Source organism: Felis catus, chromosome D2, assembly GCF_018350175.1.
Source record: "Felis catus isolate Fca126 chromosome D2, F.catus_Fca126_mat1.0, whole genome shotgun sequence".
Taxonomy (NCBI): domain Eukaryota; kingdom Metazoa; phylum Chordata; class Mammalia; order Carnivora; family Felidae; genus Felis; species Felis catus.
Window position 1 is genome coordinate 3575464 of NC_058378.1, and position 17697 is coordinate 3593160.

General features: G+C 41.1%; 1 protein-coding gene across 8 annotated transcripts in view; it reads left to right on the forward strand.

Moving 5' to 3' along the window:
- Window positions 1–17697, forward strand: part of PCDH15 (protocadherin related 15) — a 1549353-nt gene that overhangs the window by 1251321 nt on the left and 280335 nt on the right. The window lies entirely within an intron of this gene.

The window sequence follows — 17697 nt, forward strand, 5'->3', positions numbered from 1 at the left end:
CGGGCCACCTGTGGTGTTGCTAATGGCCACTTGCTACACAAATCGTAGCGTGACACCTCACTTCACCTGTGGATGTCTGCAGCACAGGGAACATACCTTCTCCTGGGGTAACATGGGAATGGCTGACATGGCTGACCAGAGAGTTCAGGAAGCTGGCCTTGACAGTTAGGAGAGAGTTACCTGGAGGCTGGAGGGAAATCCCAGCATCTGTCTGTACCTCCAAATGAGGTGGTATCTCTAGTATTTATTTTGTCACTTTTCCCCAGGTAACTAGAGAGAATTTGCTTTTGTTGTTCATTTACTATTAAGACATGTGGGGAATAAAATTATGTGACGGTAGACATATTAGCAACAAGGACATTTGGAGTATTTTAAGGGAATAAAGGAAAGAAGGGAACCACATAGTCTCTTTAGGAGGGAGAAAACAGCCAGTTAAATCATGAACATGAAAAAAATAGGAAAACTAAATAGGAAGACAAGTGCATTTAATGGAATGATGAAAATCTTTTCTAGATAGATAGACAGATGGACAGATGGACATTTATTTGTGTAAACAAGAAAAAATAAATAAATCCTAGATTTGTCAGATTCAGGCTAAGAAATTTTACATGTTTTACATTTAAATAATCCTTCAGAATGTGCCTTTGTATGATTTAACTTTCTATGAGGTAACGTAATCTTACTTATGAGATGGTCTAGGTCTCATTTCAAACAAATCCCAGAAAGGTCCGGGAACAGTATTATAGGAGAATAGCTCTACCTGTGAGTTAAAAATGAAAAGGAGTCGGTCTTTTTTATATCTCAAATTTCTCTACTGCAAAAGCTGAGAAAATGCTTGAAATGACATTTCTATTCACCCTTTCTGCTTCTGGTAGGAGCAAAAAAAAAAAAGGGGTGCCAATTGCAGTGGCTGTCGCTGGGGGAAGGAACGCGGGTGTCCTCATCATGGCATTTTTCATAAGCCACCAGCCATTCACTTTCGCTCATGATCAACTGAGATTGAATTTAAACTGGGGACCTAAAAGCTGAAAAGCTTCCGCCAAATTACTCTTCCAGAGACTTCTAATAACAACGCACCAGAGGTACCTCCGGCTCCGTCCTCATCTTTTTCCCACGCGGCACTGCCCACTGCCGCTGACTCACTGCTCAATTTAGAAAGACAGATTTGTGGAGAAATATATTTTTGAAGGTAACAGCAGCCTGGCTTCCGAATAATCTGTTCTGGCTGAGATCAAAGTGGTTTCTTCTGAGGAAACGATCCTTGTTTCTCCCCTTCCCCTTCCCCTTTTAAGTATTTTCCTTTTATCTGTCTAAAAGCTGCTGGGGAGGCTGTGATTTTCCTTGGGTTATGAAGGCTGTCCTGACTGGTTGCCGCATCGAGGGTGTTCAGTGGAGAGAGCGACCCAGAACTCTGCTTTCCCAAATTCCTGTGCCGAGGACGGTCAGCGTTAGCTGGCATTTTTTTTTCTCCCAGAGTTGGTCAAATCTTTCACCAAAGCATGATTGTACATCGCCCTGACTGGCCAGTGAATCCTGTTAGAATTCCTAGATTGTGCACTGGGATCATGGGACCATGGGAGCCCCCCGTGCACAGTTGTCCCCACTCTGTTCCGTCATGTCCGTCACTAGCCTGAAATCAGCCATGGTGGGTGCATTTATGCCACAGAAATTACGGGTGCCGCAAATCAGTACCTCTCACTGCATCCATGGCTGGTTGTTAATCCTTCCCAGCACACCACTGGATGAGGAGCTTAAATCAGTAGGATGAAGTAACTTCGTCAGCCTTCTGCATCTTTGTCCCTCTGAGATGTTGACATCCGCTCACATCATCACCATCACCCTTATGCTCGTATAACAATACTCATAGGTAACACGTATGCGGCGCTTAATGAGGTACGACTGAAGTTCTTCACTTACCGGTCTTTACGGACAGCTAGGTTATATTCCACACACTCTCAGACTCAAAATTTCAACAATTTGCTACTAAGAAGGGTTATTTCTCACTCCCACTGTGCATCCACCATGGGTCCATTCCTGCTCCATTCTCCACCATTTTCTCCCCACTTTGCAATGAAGGGGCTGCCTCTATCTAGGGCAGTGGTATTCTTCTGACAGAGTGAAAAGACAGACACAATAAACCACAATTTGGATCCTAATGCTTCTCCCAGAAGTGACGCCTGACCCTTCAGCCTGCGGCTCATCCATCACACTCAGGCACAGGCTACTCCTGGGCCCCTCACCCCAGGGATGCATCATCCCCCGATGGGAGGCATGAGCGAACCACCTGGCTATTCTGATGTTGAGAGCTATGAGGTCTGGTTCATCACTTGCCTTCCAAGTTGTCGCAGGCAACCATTTTGCTAAATGTGTTATCTCTGCCGACCATGGTTTCCCATCTTGATAGCCTCCAGTAACAGTTTTCTCACCAGCTTCCCATCTCTTGGAGCCGTGCTATCTGTTTTCTGGGTGCACACTCCACTTGTAAGTATCAGGCTGGGATCAGTTAGGATAACTAGGATTCTGTTGCCAGCCTCCATGTTCAGTGCCATCAGAAGTTGACATAGACTGTGCTGTATTCAGTCTTTGCTCCACAACCCAGCTGATGAAGTGGCCTCTGTCTAGAACAATAGATCTCTTGAGGTCAGTGTTTGCTGGGGAAACAACAACAAAATAAAACCCAGTTCTTTGTTGTTACCTACACGTGCTGCACATGATACCTACCATATTTATTTTCCCCATTGGCCAAAGCAATTCACACAGTTCCTCCTGAGTTAAGAGGTCAATAAAGTATAGTCTTCACGTAGCAGATGGCCTCAAGGGTTGCATGGCAAACACTGAGGTCAGTGGAGCTGAGATGTCTTACCTCCCCTAAGAAAGGGACTACCAATACTTTCAAAATATTTACCTTGAACATTAAAATGTATAAATTGATTAACTTTCATATAAATAAAATAACAATGTTAACACACATTTGTTTCCCCCTTTGATTCTTAAAAAAACCCAAAGCAATTGGAGCTATTATCATTGTCATTTTATAAGTGGGGAAACTGAGTCACAAAAATAAAAAAGATGATTTTTTTTTCCATGCTCATCGTGCTTAAAAGTTGTACACCAAGGACAAAACCTACACAGTCTACTTAAACACACGTGTTTACCCATACTGCCCCTGTGCCTATATTGCTTCCTTATTCTTGAAGTATCTGCAAACCCTCCGTTTTCTGTTCTTTCTCCTGCTCACGTGCTGGGAGGCAAGGTACTGCTTCCTCGCTGAGGCCATTTTCTAGCGTGGCTGGTAACCACTGTTCCACATTCAAAAGTCTCCTCCACCTGTTAAACACCTTCCCCCACCCCTGACTGCAGAACCCTGCCTGTTCCACTTCTAGACCAAGGGAAAATACATATTTCCTTTACACACAGCTTTTTGATAAACATGGAAATCTAGTTTAGATTAGCTGACTAGTTCATATGTCACGTAGTCCATTCTTACAGATCGAAGGTTCAAAGTCAGTTGTCAGAACACCAAATCCTGCATCACGTCCATTGTTTCTAATAACAAAGACATCAATTAAAAAAAAAATCACTTGGTTCGGTAGAATTAGATAAAGCAGAGTGTTTACCAAGTTCTCATCTTTCAAATTTTTGCCTCTATTATAATATTTCTCAGTTATTTATTTGATTTTATTTATAATTTTCCATGTATGCATTGGGATACATTGTTGAAAGTCAACTACTTTAACCTGCTGAAAAACAGTTCTGTGTCCTCAGCCTTAAGTATAATGCATCATTGCATTCGGTTGTTATCCTGGCCTAGTGTGTAGGCAGATTTTGTCTTTATGATCTGGCAAATGAGGAAGTGGAAACTCAGAAATAGCAGGGTTTGGGAACCAGAGTAGTTTTGGGGGTTTGTTTTTATCTTCTCCCCTTTGGCTCCTAAATGAGGACCCTTTCTACTACTATATCTACTAAAATAATATAGGATATTATTTTAGTTTAGGCTGTAGAAAAACTATTAAATTTCATTTTTGCCTATTTTGGGGGGAGTGTTTTTTTTTTATATATATTACATTAGTTTTGTGATTTCCAAAGGTTAATTTTATGATGTTTATCGGGGCAAAATATTTGAAAGGTGGAGGGGAAGGTAACGATTTATTACGTGGCCTCACAAAGAAGCAGTTAAGGGAAATGTTAACAATTTCCACTCTGACATAGAGATTATAGATAGAATAAGATTCTAACCTGGATACAGCACAGTTACGTAAAAAATTAGCAAAATTCCCAGATCCTACCTCAAAGAATTCCTTGTTCTTAGTAGAGTCCTCTCCAAGATGCCAAGTAAGAGAGATCCTGTATAGTTTTGGAGACCTTTACCATAGAAATAGGTGAGAATGGATGTTTTTGGTGCTCCAGTGTTTGATTTGTCCAGTGCCTCCCCGAGCCCAAGACTGAGAGGAGAGAATCCAAGAGGAAGTAGGGGAGATTGGCATCCAGTTCTTTAACTGAATGGCTGCTGGGACTTGAGTCCGTGCAACTACACAAGGGAGAAGATATAGGAAAGAGATGTCATGGTGGAGCGGGCATTTGGCAGGAAGGCCTGGACTGCTCCCCTGAAGACTTTGCCCATGCTGTTGGTAAGATGGATCCTGCCCGTTACCATAGACCTCAGAGTTGAGGCTGGTGAGTGTAGACAAAAATGAAGGGAACCACAGCTTGTAGAGAAGAGAGACATGCACGCACCTGGATGTACAACAAGAGGCCACCGACTGAGCATTAGGCACAAGATTCAGCAGACGTCACAAGGCACCACCAATCCTGAGGACGCCACTTGAGATCGAGCCCTATCAGAGGGAGTCTCCTGGTGCCAGTCTTTCCCGCGCTAATTCTCAGGTGACCTCAGCACAATCCCTTTAAGAAATGTGTTTTTCCCTCCGTGTTCTCTCTATACCAGCATTAGAAGGGAGCAAGATGGATATGAGCGAGAAAATCTCACACACACACACACGCACGCACACACACACACACACACACACACACACACACACCACATCCCTAGAAACGAAATTGGTTTTAAAATAAAAAGAAGGTGTCATATTAGTAAGAGAGAGTTTTACTAAGTGACAGTTGTAGACTTTTCAGCCGAGACACAGTGGAAGAAGCCCACTGGACAGGAGAGAGGTGGAAGCGATAACACAGCAGCTCCATAGCAGCCTGGAAGAATTGAAGCCATTTGCCTACTCTCCAGGAGATTCCTTATACAAAGGAGGCATAAGATAATGCAGAGTTGAACTCTTGTACTTAAAGCGGAAACACCCAGGAAGGAAAAATTTCGGAGAGTGCGTGGAGGTGCAGATTTGTAGTGTTTGGCTCTGGCCCTGCCTCACTTCCGAATACCTACGCTTGCCTGCATTGCATATTGAGCCAAGTGAAAATGAGCATTATTCTCAGGGCTCTGACTCTGTTTCTAACATAGGTCATTCACGATGGGGCACTTAGTTTCTTTCACACTTCTACAAATATTCAAAATATCTAGTCATCAGCTGTAAGTTCGTGCCTGACTGCAAAGAACAAATCTTATTTATAAACAAGTTTTGAATCAAATGATCCATTCACTTATTGCTGATGAGGTCATCCCAAAGGAAACTTCAAGTACATTTTGCAAATGTTAAGAAACACGTAAATGGGAATGGTAAAGTATACCCCTCCTTGCACATGATACATTCCTTGAGAAATGAAGAATTGGGTCTGGGGGAAAGTAAGTGTTTGCAAATGTCCCTTGTCTTTGCCCTTGCTGTCTATTTTTGCTGTCACACCTCTATTTTATTGACATGTGAACTTATTTCTGAAAATGAGTGGTAGTGGAAACAATAATTTGCAGTGTTGATTTTTTTTGTTTTTTTTTTAACACATGAAGAATGGATATAGTAGGGCATAGGTTAAGAAACTACAGCCTGTGGGCAAAGCGACCTGTTTGTATGGCCGGTAAACTGAGAATGGGTCTTAGGTTTTCAAAGGTTTGTTTATATAATATAAACAACAACAACAAAAACCAAAGAACAACCCTCCAACATACAATGGTGCCCACCATTATACTTAAATAAAGTTTAAAGGCACTGCTAAAAGAGATAAGGCATAATCTCCTTATCTGTAAAGATAAGATAATACGTATCTTTATAGACCTAAGACCTAGGGCTATAAAGTTGAATAAGTGTATTGAATTTAATTATTTAATCTGCATCAGAATATCTGAGATGGGTCTCACATTAGTTAGCTAGATATAGAAGCAACATCAGTTGTCAGGATAACTTGTGTGTATATAAATACTTAGGTCAATATATATTAGTTAAAATAATGGAGACTAACTTATCCATTGGTGCATAATAGAAAGCATAATTTTAAAAGCTTGGCAAACGAGAGAGATTATTGTCTTTGGGTTAGGGAAGCTGAGGTTAAGTGAGATAGCATATAAATGGTTTAGTTCAATGCCAGAAATAAAAAAAGAAAGTGCTTAGCTCATGGTAGTTTTTTTTTTTTTTCCTATTCATTACCATTCTTGCTTTTCTGTTAACTCATGCTATGATATGGGGTTTTAAAGTGTGCAAGAAGGTGCCAGGCATTTGGAAGAATGAGTAGGAATAGTGAGCTGTCAAGGAACACGGGACAATGGATACATTGCCAAGAGTGAATTCACCTGCTTTATGACTTTACTGGTTCTTACATGATCACTTTCAAGTTAGAGAACAAAGTGACACTTTGGAAGCCCACGAGATAGGTGGTTAAGAGATCAGTATTAATAAAAATATCATCGGGGTTCCTAGGTGGCTCAGTCGGTTGAGCGTCCCACTTCGGCTTAGGGCATGATCTCACAGTTTGTGGGTTCGAGCCCCACATCAGGGTCTGTGCTGAAGGCTCGGAGTCTGGAGCCTGCTTCGGATTCTGTGTTTCCCTCTCTCTTTCTCTGCCCCTTCCCTGCTTGTGCTCTTGCTCTCTCTCTCTCTCTCTCTCTCTCTCTCTCTCTCAAAAATAAACATTAAGAAAATATTTTTAATTAAAAAAATAAAAATATCATCATATCTGATTTTAATTGCTGCTATTAACCAGGAACCACGCTCAGCATTTGGAAGCTTCCCTGGCTTTTATATATTTAACAAAGTGCAGTAGCTTTTCCGAAGTCCAGTAGAGCCCTGCTGTGGAATGGGGCTTCCAAGTCCAGCCACACGGCCCGCGAGTCAGTGCACTAACTGTGCTCCTCTCTGCCTTTCCTGGGGCCTGAAGTTCGCTCCGTGCCCTCTGCTTTGCTGGATCTTGCAATCACTTCGATAGCAGTGTAGATCTGCCCACACAGCTAATGCTTCTTTTCTTTTTGAGAGCTGCTGCTTGGTCAGAGTTGATTTTATTTTCTTGTGGTTGCTTCTTGCCTCATTACAAGACTGAAGAAAACTATTGCACAGAGAATGACGACCGATACTGGGAAAACTTCAGGTAGCCTCTGCTTTAAACTTGCATCTTGAGCTGACTGGCTCCTGCGGTTTGAGCCCCCTTTCCTTTTCCTGGCTTCTCTTGCCAGAAGCTGCAATGGGACAGGGGACAGCTCAGACGCAAATCGCAGGAGGAAACAGGAAGCAGTGAGAAGCAGCCCAAGAAGTCAGACTTGGCACATCTGGTTACCTGAAGAAGAACATACATTTTTCTAAGGAAACTGCCTAGGGAATGAGTGTAAGGAGGTCTGGGTCAGCCTGCTACACGCAGCACCTTTCATCGTCATCCATTCTCCTTTTTAATAGTTCCCTAAAGTTGTAGAATTTAAAGTGTGTGCCTCAAGAAATTATTAATTTTAGTCCTGAAGAAAAATGCCTACCGTCTTGATGTGATACAGAATTGATCCATTTCCAGAACAGTTTGAAAGAAATGCGGGCCATTGTATAGCACGCCCTCTGCACTAACAGGTCCTGTCGGAGGTGCTAATTCGTTTCTCTGACATCTTTCACATGTTCGAGAAGGTTTGGGGGTTCTTTCCTCTCCTTCTTTTCTGATGAATATTTCTTGTATAATGGGATAGTTTTTTTCCCCTGAAGATGATAACAGTTTATGATTCATGGATGTTTCGCCGCTGGTGCCGGTACAGCGTGTGTGAATCATAAACTCCGTGCCGCAGAATCTGTGATGTCATTTATATTATGGGGATCACTTCGGATATGTCACTTGCTCTTCTGTCATCAAAGAAGCTATTCTTTCTTCAATCCGTTTCTTGAATGTGTTACTGCAAAGATTAACACCGCAGATTATATGAGAAGATGGCTGGTTTTCCTTCAGTTTCATAATGTATGACTTGTCTATTCAGTAGGTTTCTCTGAGTTTGATAAGTGTGAGAAATGAAAGTCTCATTTGTGTTCTTTATTTTCATTTCAAGTAGGGGGAGATACATTTTCTCGTCTTTCCTTCCGCTAGATTTCAGATGGCTCTTTCATCATTAGTGGTATCTGAAATGAATAATCTCACTGTGAGTGCCTGCAGAGAAGTGGAAACACATTGAACACGGATACTGGCCATCTGCTTCCAAAGTATAATTTATATTTTGTGTTAAGAATAGATAGATAGATGGATGGACAGATACGTGTTAGAGTAGAGAGATGTCTCACAATGCCAAGCATCTCCTTTTTGCAAAAATATCTTATTTGTAGTGCTCATTTTTCTCCTTTAAAGCAGATGTTCTGATATGTCTAAGTTTCCAAGGGAAAAAAAAAAGTTCAATCCCCTTGACAGTATGGGATGTACATTATGTGAAATGATTTTTCATCTACAAGCATATAAATTTGTCAAAAATGAGAAAACACATTTTTAACTGTGTTCTTTATTCATATATGTGTGTTCCTCTTCCCAAACAGTTATTTGGCCTCTGTAAATCTTCCATAGACAGCAATATGCTCACAGGCATAAAGCCAGACAAGTGTCGCGAGGGTGGGGAAAGGAGAAATCTAGGTCTGAGGCATTTAAAACAGCTAGCTCCTAAATTATTTTTTTTCATGACCTTCTTCCTCAAGAAGGAAATAAAAAATGATCCAAAAAAAAGTGAGCTGTTGCCCCAGAAGAGTCGTAAGCTATCCATGTTACCTCATACCTTGCATATCTCTTATGTACATACACAAGCACTGTCACATTGAAGTGTATATTTCAGTGGAGCTAGACTTTACTTCTGCTCAGACTTACGCTCTCACAAGTAGTAGGACGTATAGGAAATGGGTGAAAATTATTTTCTTTCTCTTTCAAAGAAGGCAGCCCATTTAGGAAACTTGAGGTGGTAGGAGAGATAAAGCCACATTCTCAAATGCTCTTAAAAATAATTATGGGCCTAAAAAGAAGTTTAATGAGGTAAAATGGTGTTTTCTGATATCACCGAGCGTAAAACGGAAGTGCCGTGGCCCACTGTGCAGAGGGACACAGATCAGGATTTGTGGTGCAGACGCAACACAGAGGCAGCGATGCTCTGGCAGGAGAAGAGCTTTATCGTGGCCCCCCTCCTGCCCCATGTTTTCATCAAACCCTTGGAAGAAGACTTTTACAGCCTCTGGTCACCACTCTACCCATATCTCTGCACCTGTATTCATGTATTTTGTTTTGACTTCTGAGATGAAACATTAGCACTCCTTGTGTCTGTGTAAACTGTTCACCCGCATACTTGATCAGTGCCTCTGAAAGCCTCTGTAATGAAGGATGCATCTAAGTGAATTACTAGAAAAATGAAATACAAGACAAAAAATACAAGCCCATTTTTTTTTTTACTATTGGATTTGACAGATAAAAAAAATAACTGTCGAATCACGTTTTTTTTCCTAAACTACTCTAAGTTCTACTCCAGAGGAATTACTCTAAATTTCTTACATCATGATCCATAGTAACCACAATGCAGAATTGGCACTGTGACCTTGGACCACACTTTGAATGGCACTCAGGGACTGGCTATGTAGCTTGCAAGGCCCAGTGCAAAATGAAAATGCAGCCCCCATTAAGTGTGAGTGCTGTGCACCGACCCAGAAGCTCTTTCCTAGGCTCTGCCCACTCTGGCCTACTCAATCAAGGACGTTGCTCCAGAATCACCCTTTTACCGCCCTGCAGCAGGAACAGTTCTTGCCCTATCTGGTAGTTTCCATGGACATCCAAGTCTACGGTGGTTCCTCCCAATTAGAGACAAGCAAACAACACGAAACGCCCTTGATCTCATAACCCGCTCTAGCAATTTATCTATTTCTGTGCTTTCCTTCGTGGTGGAAACTACTCAAATCCAATATCCATGCTGGCTTGAAGAAGGTCTCCGTCACTCTCTCTGCTGTTCTGTCTTGACCGCGTTACGGACAGGATTTCAAACACACCAATCACTGATGCGGCTCTTTTTGTCCTAGTGCTTATTGCCAAATCCACTTCCCATCCTACTGCCCATCAGCAAGGTGGGGTAGAGCCGATAATCCCCTCCTTAATTAGAAACTTACTCCAGCACACCGGCGTTCCGGGGTTTTCCCCATCCTCCCCAGCCGCTCTCAACTCAGTCTGCTCTGACGTTCCTCTTCATTGCCCTGACTCTTAAAAGTTGGAATGCCCCAGTGCTCAGGCTCCTCTCCTCTCCTTACACTCGGTCCTGACATCAGTTCACCTGGTCTCATGGATTGAGCTTGTGACATGCTCATACCTGCAGTTCCTGTCTCCACCCGTGCCAGACTGTAGGGTCAGTATATTTTTGGATATGGAATAGGCGTCCCTCTTTGGTTGAGTTTCCAGAGAAACAGACTTTGAGATGAAGAGTCAGCTGCAGATGTTCACCAAGGGATGTTTTTGAAATCAACTCTTGTGGAAAGAAGAGGAATGTAAGCAGCCTTAAGTTTAAGGTGAAGTGGAACTTCAGCTGACCCCACAGAAAGCTCTCGAGCTGAAAGAGCCCGTTAGAGTTAGGAGGTTGGCGGGGTGGGGTAGCCCCTCGACACACCTGTGTGCGTGGCTTGGGTGCAGGCTGCCTCAGAGCCCAGCTCGGCCGTGGCAAGGTGGCTCTCGTCAGATGCTCTCAAAGAGCACCGGCAGTGCAGGCTCTCAGCAGGCAACGTTTCCAACACATCGGGAATATAATATAATTTCTTTATATGTTTGAAGGAGAATTTGGGAGGTATATTATAGTGTTATCACATGAACGTGATAAAAAGCATCTTATCCTGCAAGATCATGACAGGAGCCAAAGTCAGATCTCAACTGACTGAGCCACCCAGGCGCCCCATCCTTCTGATAAAAGATCTTTCAACAAAGGTTTCTGAGTATAGTATGAAAGTGATGATTTTCATTTACTTCATGCCAGAGGTCTATTGTAGGATTCAAAGAAAAGTTTACAATTTTTAAATCTGCTCCATGAAAAGCTTTTGGTGTTTTGGTGCTTGTTTGTTTTTCTTTTTAATTGACCAGAGTTAAACCATTCTGCTCTTCCTAAAAGTTAGATTTTTAAAAAAAAAACAGATTACTTTGAGATCTGTGTTTGAATGTGGAATAACATTTGGCTGAGCAAGCCTTTGATAGCTGCCGGTATTTTAATAGCAGTAATCAGTATTACCTTTAGTAACTTGGCAATAAACGATTCTGTGCGCGGTTTTCTAAATAAACCTCACAGTTTATTGCATGCCTCGAAGCTGCCTCTTGCTCTGCACTCTGTCAAGTATTGATGATTAAAGCTTGAGTATGCGAACACAGTTATCTCCCTGAGATTTTGATAAATGAGACAAGAACAGAAACAGTGTTCCTGAGGTATACTCAGTAAACAGCCACTAGGTATCAGCTATGTAGGGAAAAAGACCGGGAGACCCAGCTGGGGCTGAGCAGTGCCTGTGGTCTTGCTACACTTAGCTGTCTGGAATTAGCAGATTCGGAGCAAAGTAAACATGTTTTTTAGATAAAAAGAGATAAAGAATATTTGCTTTGGAATAGTTACTTCAGAAAATTGAAGAATTCAATTACAGGTCTCTTGTTCTAGTTGTGAATACTTTTTTCTTTTACATGGATTCACGAAATCCTGTGCAGTGTGGAAAAGAAAAGGAAGGAAAAAAGTCTTGATTTCTTTGATCCTCAGTCACGTACTCGCCTCGCTCCATACACACAAAAACAGATTTTTTTTTCTTTAAAGAAGCTCCAGATTAAGAAAACATATGTTTCAAAGACAGAGGCAGAATTATCTGGCAATAAAAATTAACTCAGCTTTGCAACAGTTGTTCCCCACTACCTACCCCCAAATGAAACAAGATAATTTTGATTTCGATAAACAAATGATTACAAAGAACAGTAAGGCTTGATTGCAACCACAGTTCTACTAATTTAATCAGTGCGAGTGGGGTGATGTGAATCAGAAGTCGCCTTTGTGAGTCAAGAAGAAACACTCAAAAGATTAATGCCAAAAGTAGCCAGCTGAAAAGACCCGCTGTTCACATTCCTCTTTCCTTGTTTAATTTTAGTTTTTACAATGAATATGTATATATTAATAGGCACAATCATATCGCGCACGCTATTTCTTCTTTATGCAGCTTTCTTTTCTATTTTCTGTTTTTGCTTCACTTCCCACTTATCTGTCCCCTTCCCTCCACCAAACCCGCCAGCCCTTCATCATGAGGGAACTCCTGTTCACCAGGTGCTGTGCATCTTCCTGGATTTTTCCTATCCTGGTCCTATATGATTGTGTAAGGCACAGAAGAGTGTGTGTGTGTGTGTGTGTGTGTGTGTGTGTGTGTGTGTGTGTGTTTATATACAAGCACAGAAAGGATGTACACACATGATATACATATAGGTGTTTTCACTATTGTCATCATACACATACATTTATGGTAATTTTTCTTGGAGATGATATAAAACTTGACAATCATTCAAAAACATTGGAAAATAAGTTACCAGCACCATGTGCCATCACCAAGTACAATTTCTAATTCCTGTGAAGAGTTTAGTCTCCTATTAACCACCACACACCTGCAGCTGTTGGAATTGGGAAGTAACTTTGATACGTCACCACAGTCTTGCCCTGTGACTCCATTCAACTTGTGTGGGTTACACTTATAATATCCTTCAGAGCAAAACAACCCATCACATGGGACCTTTACCTATCATGCCTTGTTGTTCTCCTCAATCTGCAACAATCCTCCGTTGATACTTTTGAAGACTACAGGTTGCTTATTTTGTACGTTTTTCCTCTATTTGGTTCACTGGTATTTCTCGATGACCAGTTATGTATGTTTCGGCAAGAATATCCCAGAAGTGATGCTGCATTAACCTCATTGCATCCTGTCACATTACATGTGTCCCATTTCAGGGAATATTACTGTTGACAACCTGATCTAAGTTGCATCAGCCTTCAAGTGTGTTAATGACTTACCTTGAGATGACGTGAACGTTCTTCCCTCGTTTATTTTCACTCATTTTTAACATCTTGATGTTCTTTGAATTATTGTTATGATTGTTGCCAAGTGCTGATTTTCTAATGCCATCATCTCTTCGACATTTGTTAGTTGGCACTCTGCTAAAAGGAAAGCTATCTGATTCATCTTAGTTAATTATAATCCATTACAGTCATTATTTATTCTGAGGTTCAGATTGTCCCAGAATTAGTCTTGGCGAGCCCATTCAGGTAGGCTCTTGTGTCCTTTTAGCACGCCCTGTCGTGTTTGGAGCACCTGGCTACTTTCTAGCTCAGCAAGGTGGTCCAGATCCATCTTATACTTCCCTTATCCCAGCCCTGGGTCTAACCATTTCTTGACAAAGTTCTGGTTTCTTTAAGTGGGGATGGAATTTAGAAACCAAGTTGGGGCATCTGGGTGGCTCTGTTGGTTAAGCATTTGACTTCAGCTCAGGTCATGATGGGCTCATCAGTTTGAGCCCCCATCAGGCTCTGTGCTGAAGGCTCAGAGCCTGGGGTCTGCTTCAGATTCTGTGTCTCCCTCTGTCTCTCTGTCCCTCATCTGCTCATGCACCACCCCTCCCCACTCTCTGTCAAAAATAAATAAACATTAAAAAAAAAAAAAGATCTGAGGGCACAGAATGTTCTCCGCTATCAGATATCTCTGCTTGCAGTCCTCCTCAATGACCAAAGCTTGGCACTATATGTATGTAAATATATGTGTATGCACACATGTTCTCAAATACACATATGTCCACGTGCCAGTACATAGGTGTGTACGATATATACACATATGCTCATTTGCATCTGTATTAATGTTACACCTCCATATTTTTCTGCACACGTACATATATATGCATATTGCATGCAACATTGTATGTATACATTTTTATATATTGTGAAGTAGCATATATATAAAACCATTAGGTCACACTAGTAACTGTCACAATGAGAAAACTGGCCCTTATTATCTTCAATAAATTTACTTACTGGAGGTAACCAGCCTCCTGTTTCTGACCTCCATACTGATGTCCTCTTCACCCTGCTCATATTCTAATGCCACTTACATGACCTCCCCTCCTCTTCTCCTGCAGGCGTGTGCCCCACATCCTGCGTGGGCTCTGGTGGGCTGGGCAGGACGATGCAAACACCTTCCCACCCGAGTCCAAACGTCAGCACCTCTCACTACCAGGTGCCACCACCTTACACTGAATGGTGGCTTCTTCATGCCACCTGTGCTGTGACATTCCACTGTAGATTGTCCAGCCCCTTCCCATGCAGACAGCATCATCACCTCCTAGCACAACACGCCCACGGCAGCCCAGGCAATGCCCTCATCATCCTGTTGGAGCTTTGCAGCCACACCAAGCTACAGCTCCCTCCCACAGAAGCCCAGCTTATTTGCCCCGGGTTCTACCATTAATTCCAGGCATTGTGAGTGCCTTCCTTCACCCCACTTGGGTTTGGATGCCCTGTGACAAGCTGCCAACACCCCCCAGGCTCCTTCTGACTCCCCACATCAGTCAGTTCCAACAGTGTTTTGGAATTTTCAAATTGCAGTGTTTTTGCTGCTCTCATTAAAGTTATTCCTAAGGATTTTATTTTTTAATTTTATGAAGTGGCATTGTTTTCTTCGTATCATTTTTGATTGTTTGTCATAATATATAGAAATACTATGGATGTTTTTATATTGGTCTCATATCCTTCATTCTTTCTGAACTCATTTGTTATTAGTCTCATAGTTTTTGAGTGGATTCTTCAGTATTTTCTTTTTTTAATGTTTTTAAGTTTATTTATTTTGAGAGAGACAGAGTGAGTGGGTGAAGGGAAGGGGGGCGAGAGAGGGGGGGGGAAGAGAGAGAGAGAGAGAGAGATTCATTCCAAGCAGGCTCTGTGCTGCCAGCACAAAGCCTGATGCGGGGCTTGAACCCACAAAAACATGAGATCATGGCCTGAGCCAAAACCAAGAGTCAGACACAACGTTGTGAGTGAACCCCCCAGGTGCCCTAGGATTTTCTTTTAAAAGGTATCATCTGCCAAATGGAGATGGTTGTACTTCCTCCCTTCCAAGATATTTTTATGTTTTTTTTTTTTCTTGCCTAATCACCCTGGCTACAACTTTCAGTAGAATGTGGTAATAGTTTTTAGTATAAATCTTTGTTTTATTCCTGATCCTAGGGAAAACCCTTAGTCTTTCAACATCACTACAGTGCTAGTTAGGAGTTTTGTGTGATTGTCCTTTGTCAGTGTAAAGAAGTTCCCTTAAATCCCTTGTTTATTAAGCATTTCTATCACAATAGAGTATTGCATTTTGTCAAATGCTTTTTCTGATTTTTCTGAGATGATATTTTTTTGGAAAAAATGTATCTGTTTATTACAGTAATGGATTTTCTTCTGTTAAAAAACAACTTTGCATACCTGTGACTAATCACATTTGGTCTTTGAGTATAATAATTTCTATATATTGCTGAATTTGAAGAGCTAGTATTTTGTTAAGGATTTTTACTTCCGTATTTATAAGATAGACTGATCTAAGAATTCTTTTCTTGAGTTACCTCTGTCTGGTTTTGGTAAGAGGGTAATACAAGCCTCCTAAAATTAGTGAGTGTTTCCTTTCTTTTACATTTTAGAAGAGATTGGGAAGTTCTTTACATATTCAGTTCTTTACATATTTGGTAGAATTCACTAGTAAACCCATTTGGGCCTTTTTCTTTCTTTCTTTCTTTCTTTCTTTCTTTCTTTCTTTCTTTCTTTCTTTTTTTTACATTTATTTATTTTTGAGAGACAGAGACAGAGCACGAGCAGGGGAGGGGGGACAGAGAGAGACAGGGAGACACAGAATCTGAAGCAAGCTCCAGGCTCTGAGCTGTCAGCACAGAGCCCAACATGAGGCTCAAACCCATGAACCGTGAGATCATGACCTGAGACAAAATTGGACGCTCAACCGACTGAGCCACCCAGGTGCCCCTGGGCCTTTCTTTTTATGGAAGTTTTTTTTTTGTTTGTTTTGTTTTTAAGATTGCTAATTTAATCTTTTTTATTCATTATATGTCTATCCAGCTTTTCTTTATCATCTTGAGTCAGTTTTGGTAGTTTGTGTACTGCTAAGGATTTATTCATTTTATCTAGTTTATTTAATATGTTGGGTTACAGTTTTTCATCCCATTTTTTCTAAAATCTGCTTCATTGCTGTGAAGCCAGTAGTGATGTTTCCTCTTTTGTTTCTGATTTTAGTAATTTGAATCTCTTTTTTTTCTTTATCTGACTAGAATTTTGTTGATTTTGTTGATCTTTTCAAAATACCAACTTTTGACTTCATTGATTTTTTTCTAATGCTTTTCTATTTTTATTTTATTAATTTCCACTTTAATTTTTTTTTTACTTCTGCTTGCTTTAGGTTTATTTTACTCATATTTTTCCATTGTCCTAAGGTGCAAATTTATTGCCTTGAGAACTTAACCCTTTTTAGACATAGATGCTTACAGCGATTAATTTTTTTTCCAAGAGCTGCCTTATACTACTGCATAAGTTTTAGTGTGGATTTTTGTAATTTTTTTAATTTATTCATTTTGAAGTGTTTTCTACTTCCCTTTCTATGATCTTCTGAGTACATGTTTAATTTCTGCATGGTTGTCAAACTTTAGGCTGTATGTTATTGGTTTCTAATTTTATTCCATTGTGGACACAGTAAAAACAGTAGACCATAGGCACTGGGTTTCTGAAACATGGGGTGACAGGGGATCAGAAGGAATGATGTTGGCCTGTCCCTCCTGGGCAGATACCATAGGCGGAGACTGGAGCTGTGGGAGAGGAGTCCTGAGATCCTGCATGCACCTGCTAAGAGGGGAGCTTCTGTCATGCTGTGCTGGCTGAGACTTGGAGGGAAAAACAACTTGTAGCTCAAATTCCATAGACTGTTGCTCTTCTAGCTGAGGTTTCATAGGTTTTTTTTTTTTTTTAGTAAACATTTCTCCCATTACTGTTTGCTCTTAGTACAACTTCCAGAGACTTTAACTTTTTAAATATTTTTTAGTAGTCATGGTTGTTTTTGTGGGAGATCCACAAAGCTCCTCACTCAGCCATTCCTGAAGTATTTCCCTTGTGTACTCTGTTCCTGTTAATTTTTGAATGGATGTATCATCTGCAAAAAGTATTAATAGTCTTTACATGCAAGGTCTGTTTATTGGCTTAGAATAATTTGTATTGGGTATTATTTGTAGTGAATTATGGATATCACTGAATTTGTCCTTTTTAGCTCCAAGTATCAAGGACTTTTTTTCCCATCGTTTCTGTATGCT